The sequence below is a fragment of the Dermatophagoides pteronyssinus genome, unplaced genomic scaffold, assembly GCF_027571235.1.
Source record: "Dermatophagoides pteronyssinus isolate colony J.1.1.1.1 unplaced genomic scaffold, Derpt_VIB-CSIC_2022.12 sq0004, whole genome shotgun sequence".
Taxonomy (NCBI): domain Eukaryota; kingdom Metazoa; phylum Arthropoda; class Arachnida; order Sarcoptiformes; family Pyroglyphidae; genus Dermatophagoides; species Dermatophagoides pteronyssinus.
The window spans coordinates 1,903,629-1,915,879 of record NW_027461528.1 but is presented as its reverse complement, the minus strand read 5'-3'; the positions used below and the strand labels follow the sequence as shown (position 1 = coordinate 1,915,879).

Here is a 12,251-nt window from a genome sequence, read left to right as displayed (position 1 = left end):
AAAAATTCAATGTTTTTTTTTCTGCAAAAGAAAGTGAAAAAAAACTCTTGAAGTTTTTGCGACATATAAACAAAATTATTCTCGGAATTTTATTCTTTTGATCTGAATGATTTTCCACCTAAATCATTTACTTTTTCGTCTTTGATTCTTGATTGTTTGTTGAGAGAAAGATTTTTCAATTTCTTCAAAAGAAAAAAACGATAATAGCAAAAGCAAAAATTGAGCGAAATACAAAATTGGCCACTTGGTTATTTGGATTTTTATCAAATGTTTCTTCATTCGAACCGTTGAATTCATAATTAATGAATTAAATTCTATATCCCGAATCAATTCATTTTGGTTCAATTTCATCATCAATATTCAAATAAAATTGTAAAACATTTCATCTTGATTCATTTTTTTTATACTTCTTATTCGGGAATTCACAAAAACCACATTAAAATATAATGATAATAATAATAATAATAACTAGAAGAAAAAAAACCGGATCAGATGGAAAAATTCTCTCTTATTCCATAAAAAATACAATAATCATTGGGTTTTTGATATCTAAATCATCATCATCATTATTATCGATCATAACATTGTGTTTTTTTTTCTATTAGGTGATTCGGAAAGTATTGTCGTATTTTTGTATAACATTTTTCATTTTCTCCTCAAAAATTTTTGGTGAATGTTTTTGAAATTTTTTCAACGCAAATTGTTTTTATGATTATCTAACTTTAATTTGGCACCAAAATTTTATCAATTTTGACCAACAAAATTTCGCTAGGGCCGCTGAAAGTGACCCTTGTCAAAATCGAAATTTTGGCGTTTTTTGTTTTCGGCCCGCTGTGAAAACAACAAGATTTTTCCAAAACTTTTGACCACTAAATGATAATCTTTCATGTCTTAGGACTTATCAAAAGTGGTTTTCAAAATCCTGCCACAACGTAATCATTCCCGAAAATGGTCACCATTCGACGTTACCGACAAGCCCATAGGCAATGCTATGCATAGGTGGCTATGCACACGAAACGACACGACATCCTGACGGATATGCATTTTTGCTTGTCGTCTGAAAGTCGTGTCGTATCGTGTGCATAGCACTCTGTGCGCTTGTTGATCATCGAGAATTGGGATTTTTTTCAAATCTTGAATTTGGATTAATTCAGGAGTTTTTTTAAACCAAACAAATCAACAAAAAAACCCGAGTTGAAAAAAATTCCCGATTTTTGACAATTCGCAGTTAGTGACAAAAGCATAGACAGCCATGCAATGCATACCACACGACACGACACGACATCCAGACGAGATGAATTTTTTTCAACTCAAATCTTTTGTTGTTGTTTTTTTTGGTTCAAAAAACTCCTGAGTTAATCTGAATTCAAGATTTGAAAAAAAAAATCATCGCATTTCATTTCATTTGAATTTTTTTCTTGAATTTTGGATGTTGTGTCGTTTCGTGTGCATTGCCGTTTATGCATGGCTGTCGGTAACGGCAAATTGTGGTCACTTTCGTTAATGATTGTGTAGCGGCAAAATTTTTACCCTAAGACATGAGAGATTATCATTTAATGGTTCAAAAATCGTTGGACAATCTTGTTGATTCAAATTCGAGTTGAGAAAAAAATTCACAATTCTCGATGATCAGCAAGCGCACAGACTGCTATGCACACGAAACGACACGACTTTCAGACGACAAGCAAAAAATGCATCTTGTCTGGATGTCGTGTCGTATGCATTGCATGGCTGTCTATGCTCTTGTGTAACTGCAAATTGTCAACCTTAGAAAATTGTGAATTTTTTTTCTCAACCCGAATTTTTTGTTGGTTTTTTCGGTTTAAAAAACTCTTGAATTAATCTGAATTCAAAATTTGAAAAAAAAATTTTCGTCAATCACAATGGTATAGGGCAAAAAGCACAACAACCATTCTTATTCCGATCGGAAATCAGACCGATTTCGGGAATGATCGCATTGCGGCAGGATTGCGACAACCATTTTTGGTAAGTCCCAAGACATGAGAGATCATCATTTAGTGGTCAAAAGTTTTGGAAAAATCTTGTTGCGGACACAGCGGGCCTAAAACAAAAAACGCCAAAATTTTGATTTTGACAAGGGTCACTTTCAGCGCCCCTAGCGGAATTTTGGGTGCTGAAATTGATAAAATTTTGGTACCAAATTGAAGTCTGATAATCACAAAAACAATCTGCGTTGAAAAAATTTCAAAAACATTCACCAAAAATTTTTGAGGAGAAAATGAAAAATGTTATACAAAAATACGACAATACTTTCCGAATCACCTAATAGTTAGGGCACAACTATATTATTGTTCATTCAATCGTAATCGATCGTAATAATTTAATTGTGTGTGTGTGTGTGTGTATGGAATAATAGGCCATCCATCCATATATCGTTTATGTGTGTGTGTGTTTTCAGGAAATATTTTCATCTATTTGAATGAATGTGTATGATGGTCTTGCTCATTCATTAATTTTTAAAGAATTTTCCCTTACAACAATAATAACAGGAAAAAAATTTTTTGTTGTAATTTTCATTATCTAATCAATCATAAATTGATGCAGGAAAAAAATTGGATTAATTTGAAATTTCTTTAATCAAAAGAGAATAGCGAATTTTTCTTTGGGAAAAATAAGAAGATTCATTCATTCAAAGAAGAAAAAAAACATGAACAGAATATTCTATTGAAATTATTGATTGTACCTATTTGGTTCTTTATTTCTTAATCAAATTCTCTTTTTCCCCTTTTTTGCACTCATAAATATTCATATTCATTGTCTTTTTACAGCAACAGAATTATTCCAGACTGAATTTGGTATCGTTTTGTTTGTTTTTTTTTTTCAATACACACACACACACACACACACAACATCATAAATCCTAATTTCTAATCTTAGATAAGAAAATATATAGAAACTGATTATGGAACATAACTGGATTTTACTGGAAACAAAAAAAAACAATAATAATAATAATAGTCATAATAATAATCTAATCAGATTTCATCATGGAAGATGTTAATGATAACGAGAATGATGTGGATGATGATGATGATGAGCATCGTAGAAAATTGGCAACAACAAAAAAAAACTAATTATTTATTGAATTTTCGTTTCGTTTCAGTGTTGATATTGGTGACAAAAATAGATTCATATTTTGATAATAATAATGGAAAATTTGTTTAATAAAGTTCCTCGTCGTTGTCTGCGTTTTTTGTTCAATGATTCCAATTCCAAATTTTTTGTTTTATTATCCTAATTATTCATATATTTTGATGATGGTATGTAGTAGGCTTAATATGGCCCAAATTTTTTATTTTTTGTTGTCGCTTCTATATCCATTTGATTGATCAAAAAATGATGATGGCTGATGATCGGTTGACTGAATCTTTTGTTTTTGTTTTGAACCGATGAAATTCCATTTTTTTATTTATTTATTATCAGTGTGAATTTTTTGTTTTGTCTACCCAGAAAAAAAATTTCCAAGAATAGTTTTTTTTTCAGTAGCACACATTGAATTTGAAAAGCATCGCTATTTTTATTGATATTATTTTTGTTTCTTGGCCATCACCATCATCATCATCATTATCATTATCATAAGCATGAATGAACAAATCAATAAATTATTGTTGTTGTTTGTTGTTTTTTGTTTTTTGTCATTTATTTCATCATTTGATATTTGGAACAAACGAAAAATTCAAATGAAATATGTTTTTTTTTCTCTCGGTCTTCTTCTTCTTTTTTTTTGGTTTGGATATTTTCTTTTTTCTGTTTTTTTTCTCAAATCAATCGATCAATGATTAATCATTCGTTGATCGATTGTTGAACGATAATGAATTTTTTTTTTTTGGTCTTTCTCTACAGTTCACAATCATAATCATCGTTGATTAAGAATTTTTGCCATAGGAAAATTACTTTGTAACTTTCACAATAACAATAACAACAACAACAACAACAAAATTGATTTGCTAACACCAGAATATAACAAACAAAAGCAAAAAAACAAAGAAAACAATCAACATTGAATCCAATGTGGATCATCATCATCATCATCATTGTATCGTTGTCATATCGTTAGTATTAGAGTTTTGTTGCTTTATGTTTTTTTTTGTTTTTGTTTTTCTGGTTTCGATTTTTTCCACTATATATGCACTCATTGCCTTATGGCACCATATATATCGTTGATGGCATATCGTTTTGTTTTTTGTTTTTGTTTGTTTTTCTATTTTGGATCCATAATCATGATCATCATAATGTCAAAACAACAGAAAAATATACTGTAATAATAATAATAAAAATAATAGAAAAAAAATGATGATAACGAATGACACAATAACTTATGATTATGAATAAAATTAACTAACTAACCAGCGAACCAACCATCATCATCATCATCTAACTAAACTATTTCGACAATGACGACATTATTTACGTAACAAACATTTGGAAAAAAAAAAAGATATAAAGAGAGAATTGTTCGCACCATTTTTTTTTTCGCACATATATATTGAATATAGTCGTTGTTGTTTTTATTCAAAATCGGATTCTGGTAAATTTTTTTTCTACCAGAATCTTATTTCACGATTGAATCTTGTTGTTGTTGTCGTTGTTGTTGTCTAAATACATTTTATTTATTCTTAATTTTATCATCACCATTCATTGTGTTCAATTGCTAGGTCCGAATTTGTATTGTTTTCTTCTTCTTTTTTTCACTCATCATCGTATTTATAAGAAGTTTTTTTCATACTGTTTTTTTTATTTTCTCTCACTCACAAATAATCATTAACATTCTATGAACATTCTCGATTTGTTTTTGAAGAAAAAAAATGATGAAAGAAAGAAAAACAAATAAGAATTGCAAAAAAAAAGAAAAGAATTGTGAGTTTTCAAGTGAAAAAATCCATAAACAAAGTATACGCTAACATTTTTGTTTGGCCAGAAAAAAGAACTTGATTTGCTAAACTATAATACATTTACACATCTTTAGTTGATGAGAATTTATTTCAAATTCTTTTGATTATTTTTCGTAGACAAAAACAACAACAACAATAATGATCATATCAATTAGACATATTAAGTAAGAAATAAGTTAGAAAGAGAAAATGAAAGAAAGAAAATGTTTGCGAAACTTGAATTTTCAAGTGGATTTTGAAATGAAATGCAAAAAACTTTTTCAAAATGTTGTTGTTGTTGTTCAAGTATCGATTAAATGAGAGAGGGGGAAAAAGTTTGCCCAATTAAAAAAAACATCGGAAAAATTTTCGATAATTATCGTGATAAATAAAAATTGTTTGAATATTCTGTTTTAATGATGATTATCCTTAATGATTATGTTAGGCAAGACAAGAATATATTTTTCACATTTGTCAACACACTGGACACAATATGAATAAAGAAAAACAAAACAGGAGATTTTGGTAGTGATTTAAAAAGAGTAAAGAAGAAGAAGAAAAATTATCTTTTCAAATTAATCAATGTTTACCAATGCAATTGTAACAAGCAGAAACAGGAAAAAATTGATTAATTAAAATGTTGATGATGATGATGATGATGATGTTTGGATCAGATTCTCAAGAAAATCAAATTCAAATTACTTTGCTTAAAAGTTTATTTAATGATCATTTCTTTTTTGTTTTGATTCCAGATGATTTTGAATTTAACTTATCTTGAATTGATTTCAATTTTCTTTTCTTCTCTCTCTCTTTTTCTTGCGATTTCTTTGGAAAAATAGATAATAATTTCGAAAACTTCTCTCTCTCCCATGAATATTGATTCCGTTTCTTTTTTCGTTCTTCACATGCTGATCAAATAATAATAATAATAATAATAATAAAGATGACAGCTTGAAAATTAGGCTGACTTTTTTCTAAAAAGAAATAAAAAAGAAATGAATGAATGAATAAAAATGAAATGTATCGATCGATCAATCGATCGATCAATATTCTATGTATGTATTTTTGGTTTTTTGTTTTGTTTTGTTTGAAGATAAAATCAATAAATCATATCTTGATTGTTGGTTGAGAAGAATCTGCATATATCGTTGTAGAGAGAGAGAAAAAAAACTAATTTGAATATGAAAATTGAATTCAATTCAATGTATAATGAGCGAGAGAGAGAGAGAGATAAGAATTTTTCTCTCGAATTAATTTGCTTGTATGATGATGATGATGATGATGATGATGATATTCAAACAAACTGAAAAAATGAAATGGCAATAAAAAAAACCTAAAAATAAAATTTGTACATTTGTTGTTTACATTGCCAAAATATCAAATCAAATATAGATAATGTGACAAAAAATTTGTTTCCCTCATTTCAAATGATTGATGAAATTTGAAACTTGGATTTTTGTTGTTGTTGTTGTTGTTGTTGACAAATATTCTGTTTATTTAGTGTGGTGGCAATAAAAAGAAAACAAAAACAAAACAATTGAAAATCAATACAAGCCAAAAAAAAAATCTGATGTTCAACTGAATTCATTTTTTTTTTTTTTTTTTTTTTTTTGAAAAAAATAACTGTTTGAACTGCATATTAGAAATTCAATTCAACTTTTTTTTTGTAACAGAGGAAATCAAATTGAAAACCGCAGAAATGTATGAATAGTGAAACAAATCACATGACACACACACACACATAATAATAATGAAAATAATGTAAAAAGGTGTAGAATTTATCTTCAGGCTTTTCAATGTAATTTTCTTTTTTTCTGGTTGTTGTTGTTGTTGTTGAATGGTTCAACCGAGAAAAAAAATGATTATATGCAAATATTTGAATATAATCATTATCATTGTCTAGGGAAAGAAAAGGTGTGTGAAAATTGATTTTGTTAGAAAAAAATATAGTTGATAGTGATCATCATCATTATCATCAAGAAATTGATGATAAAACATTGTGGATTTCAAAGAATTTTATCATTATACACCTTGTGTAATGATGATGACATCTTCATGTTTATTCAAATAAATTTTTCTGTTTTCTTTTTGAAAAACTGTAAACACTGTAAATATTTTCTTAAAAATTTGGCAATTTTGATTCTTCATTTGTTTCAAATACAAAAACACACAAAAATTAGTTGATGATATTGAACATTATCATATTTTTTATGGTTTGTTTTCTGTTTGCTTTTAAACCGAAATTTTTTGTTTTCTGTTTTTTCTCAAACAAATTTTTCCATTTCCTTTCCGTTGTTTATTTATTCATTTTAACCGAATATGATCATTATCATTCAATATTTGCGTGTTTGGTTTTGGTTTGTTTGTTTATTTCTTTCTTTCGTTTGGTGATGAATTTAAGAATTCAATTTTTTTCTTTGGTTCTATTTTCTGATTCTTGCTTCATCATTATCAGAATAATTTTTTTGTTTTTGTTTTGAAATGATGTTCTTGTTTCTCTCTCCATTTTATCTTTGTTCAGTGCGAAAACAATGAAAAAACAAAATTTTTTCACAATCAACATAGATAACTGGATGAATGAATAAAGAATATAATCCATATTAATTGTGTGCATAAATAAAGTTATTATTATTATTATTATCCATATTAATTTATAAAAAAAATGATGAAAATTTTCCATATATACATCATCATTATAATTTCTAAATAAAATCATCGGATCATTCAAATGATGATGATAATTTTTCTTGAGGGAAATTTCCATCATAAAATATATTGTTTTTTGACATTATCATTTATAGATGGATTATATAAAATTCTCAATACATAAATAAATAACGAAAAAATGGTTTGAAACTTTTTTTCTCCATAAATGAATATACATTGTTTATGAAAAAAAATGATTCTTTTTGGATTCTACACACATTATATGGATGGATGAATAAATATTCGATGATGATGATGATGATGAAAAAGCTTCTTATTTATCAATATGACATTCTTGCATAAACATAATTTATATTTTCAATATGTGCATGTGAACCAATGATCAATCCATTCAAAGTAAAACACATCCATTATAATTTATTACTGATTTTCCTTTTTTTCATTGATATTTTTTTTGATGATTAACCAAATGGAAATTGAACCAGAAACATTTTTCAATTTCTTTTTTTTTCAATCGTTTTTGGCAATGTATGATATAGAAACAAAAAAAAGTTGACTTCACTGCCTTGCATTTTTTATTATTATAAATAATTTTAATATTACGTTTTTCAATTAAAGAACCAAACGATTGAGAAAATTGAGATTGTAAAAGACTATAGTTTTCTTTCTTTTTTTTCTGTTCCATATATTATTTTATTTATATCCATTTTTTTTCTTGGAAAAAAATAGGATGCACATGGAGGATGTTTAATTAGTTAGCCTTTTTTCTATCTTTTTTCTTCATTTCCTTAATAGATCACATATTATAGATAATAAATGAATGAATGAATGAGTAAACTTTACCTTCGTTTTTTTACGCTCGTTGTTGCCCTATTTCTTGATACAAAATTGAAAGAAGAAGAAAAAGACCTTTTCTCTGTTAATTTTGGTTCGAAATTAAATTACATTTTGAAAATTTTTGGTATGATGCTGATAAAGGAAAAAAGGATTATATATAAATAATGAAAATGTTGAGAAAAAAAAGCATAAGAGGAAAAAAACTTATTTATTTATTAACGCATTGACAAAATGAAGAAAAAAAGAAAGGGAAAAAAACAATTATATTAAATTGTCTTTTTGCATACAAGGTACACTCACACAAACACAGGAAATTGATTGGAAATGAAAAAAAATCCTTTTTTTTTCTCATTGGATTTATTTTTCCATTCATTAATTTAAATAATGAAGGAGAAAAAACGATGAATCTTTTTTTTTTCTTTTCCCAAGAAAGTTTCTCAGTTTTATTGATTATCATCGAGTTTTCCGAAGCAAACCAAACCAATATTAGACAACATTATTTTGTTTTGTTTTGTTTTTTTCTTTTTAGATAAAAATTTTTCAATTACTATGTTATTATTATTGTTATCTAAATCCATTGTCAATTGATTTTTGGAACAAAATAAAATCCAACCCAAAAAAAAAGAAAAAAAACTGTCAAATTATTTATCTCATGTGACACTCTGCCAAGAAAGAATAATTTCTCTATACCGCAACACACACACACAGTGATTTGACATGAAAAGTTTTTTCATTCATTTAACATTTTAAAATTGCTATCCTTTTTTTTGGAATATTTTCTCTTTTCTTCACGAATCTTGACATTGATTTTCATCATTATTATCATTCATTCACATTTTACAAAGTTAATGTAATCAGATTTAAAGTTTATATTTCATTTTTTTTTTTTAGTTTTAGTTCCTGTAGTTGTTATTTTATCTAATAATTCAATTTTTGATCCTTTTCATTCATTTATTAATACGTTGTATCTCCTGTGTTTTCGTGTGATTATTTTTGATTCAATTTTTGGAGAAAAAATATATACCCAGTACATCATCATTATAGATAATCTAATTTTGATGATGTATATACGTTGTATATATGAATTTCTCATTATTGAATAAAATCCGCATAATACAATTGTATGAATTTCATTTTTTTTTTTTTTTTTTTGGTTCGGGTTTACTTTTAATGGAAAAATACCCTACCATCAGTATCGATATCTGTTTTTTTTTTCGTTGAACAAAAATACTTTCATATGGCTTTTATCAAAAACCAAAATTTGATTACCATAATCTATTTTGTATGTTTATTTTCTTGTATGTTTACACTCGTTGACCATCAACATTATCATCGATTAACATTATGCATCTGACATCATCATTTTTGTATTTCATACCCAAAAAAGGAAAAAATTTGAAATAAAATGAATGAATAAATCAAATTACCTTGACGTTTAGATATAAATATTCAATTCCTGGTCTTATATTGATCGATGATCAATGACGAAAATTGACATGGAATGAATGTTTGTTTGTTTGTTTTTTCTACACAATTTTCTTGAATTATTCATCTGATAATAATTAGATTTTTTTTCTGATCATCATGTGGTGGGCGTCAAATTTTTTTTTAGAAACACAAACAATAATAAGATCTATTTCCCTGTGATTATCAATTTGATAATAACATTAATGAAGAAAATTTTCTTTGGAAAAAAAAGTCATTTTGTTTTTAATTTTTATTTTCAATGGAAATATCATTCCATGTAGTTTTTCATGTTTTTTCCTTAAATCTCTCTCTCTCTCTCTCTCTCTCTCTCTCTCTCTCTCTCTCTCTCTCTCTCTCTCTCTCTCTCTCTCTCTTTCTCTTGATTTATTTATTCAATCATTATTGATGAATTATCGTTTTTCATTTTATTCTGTTTAGTTTCGTGTTTGCGTGTGTACATGTGTTGTGCAAGAAAAAGAAAAAGAAAAAGAAATCGAAATTCTAGAATCCATCATTTTGGATTTCGATTGATCGATTGAATGTTGATTACACGCACACACACCAAAAAAAAAAAAACAAACAAGGAGAAAAAAAAATACAAAATTTTTTTTTTTTTTTATATAAATAAATTCTATATATGTGTAATTAGATGATTTAAAATTGATTGTGGTTTATTTTTTTCATTTGTTTCGTTTCGTTTTGGTTCACTTCTTATTTAGTTTGACATTTTGGCTTTTTTTTATATCATCAGTCTTTTCATTTTCATTTCCTTTTTTTTACTTATCCATTTCCTCAAGTTAACCGAAAAATAAAAAACAAAACAAAAAATCTTAATTGAATGCAATCAATTTTCTTCTAATTAATTACCTTTGAATGTTAAAGACAAGCATTGTTGATAATAACAAAAAAAAACATTAAACGATTGATTGTAATTCATTATATTGAAGATACACACACAATGTGAATGTTATTATAAAATAACGATAACCCGAAGGACACACACAACAACAATAAAAAATGAAATAAGAATCTTCTTCTTCGTTGATAGGAAAAATAAATAGAAAAATCTTTTCTTTTTTTTCTTGTTTGAAAATAACAACAACACAAGGGTCATCTTTATTTTTTCTACTTGCTTAAATCACAAATCAAACAACGACGACGACAACAACAACAACAAAGAATATTCTATTTCACAATGTATAGAAAGATTATCAAGTTGATTTTTTTATATATTTAAAAGATCAAATAACTATTGTAGATATATAAATTAGAATATTCACTGTTTGTTGTTGTTGTTTTCTTTATTTTTCTTTTTTCAATATATTTTTTTCCATTATTTAAATTTTACAATGATGATGCTTCATATATGGTAACAATGTTGTTGTTGTTGTTGTTGCTGTTGCTTATTATTATCATTTTTTTTCTTTTTCTTCTTATCATTATTCATTTCATTCGTTTGTTATTGTTGTCGTTGTTGTTGATATAATTGGGTTATGCATGTGCATATCTTTATTCTTTTTTCTTTTGATTTGCCCTAAAGAGAGAAATAAGGGGGGAAAAATGATGATGCAAAAAGGATGATGATGATATCCGATATGTATCTTGTATTCTACCCAACCGTTTCTTTTTTTGTTGTTGTTGTTTGTTTTTGACTTTATTATTCAAGTTTCAGTTTTCTAGTTTTCTTTGTTAGTTTGATGTTATTGTTGAATTTTTTTTTATTATTTATCTTCTCCTCTTTGCTTTCAAAATTTAAATCATGAAAATGTTTTTTTAGAGAATTTATGTATGAAAATAATCATTTTTTTCGCCTTGCATATTATTCTTTAATAAATCATATTGATCTTTGAATTTGGGGTGTGTGTGTATATGATGTGCAAATCATGTTTACAATATTTTTAATGGATTTTGAATGAATTTTTTTTTGAATTTTAAATCATTGAATCAATATTGGATAATGGAAGAACGAGGTAGATGAATGAATGCCAAAAAACAAAAACAACAACAAATAATAATTTAAAAATCTAAAAAATTTAATCTCATTTTGTTTTTGTTTCTGTTTTTTTTCGGACAACTAAATAATCTCGGGCAATTCATAATGAGTAATCGAGATTAATCTCTCTTTTTTTGCAGTGAAAAATTTTAAACAAACAAACAAACTACCAACTCTGAATAAATTCTTTAAGCATATCACCGAAATCAAAAATAATGATAACAAACACCAATTCAACGGACCGAATAAGGATTTATTTTTTTAAAAAATTTTTTGTTTTCAAAATTAAATTTTAAACTAACAAAAGAAAATTAACTTTAAATTACATCATACGAATAATAATGATGATAATAATAATAACTATCCATTGTTTCCACCATTGAAATTCTTTACCA

The 12,251-nt window shown here is 26.5% G+C and overlaps 1 protein-coding gene across 1 annotated transcript in view; it reads left to right on the top strand.

Moving 5' to 3' along the window:
- The window catches only part of LOC113798639 (uncharacterized), a 37,272-nt gene that overhangs the window by 3,086 nt on the left and 21,935 nt on the right, over nucleotides 1-12,251 (top strand). The gene's annotated exons all lie outside the window — the stretch shown is intronic.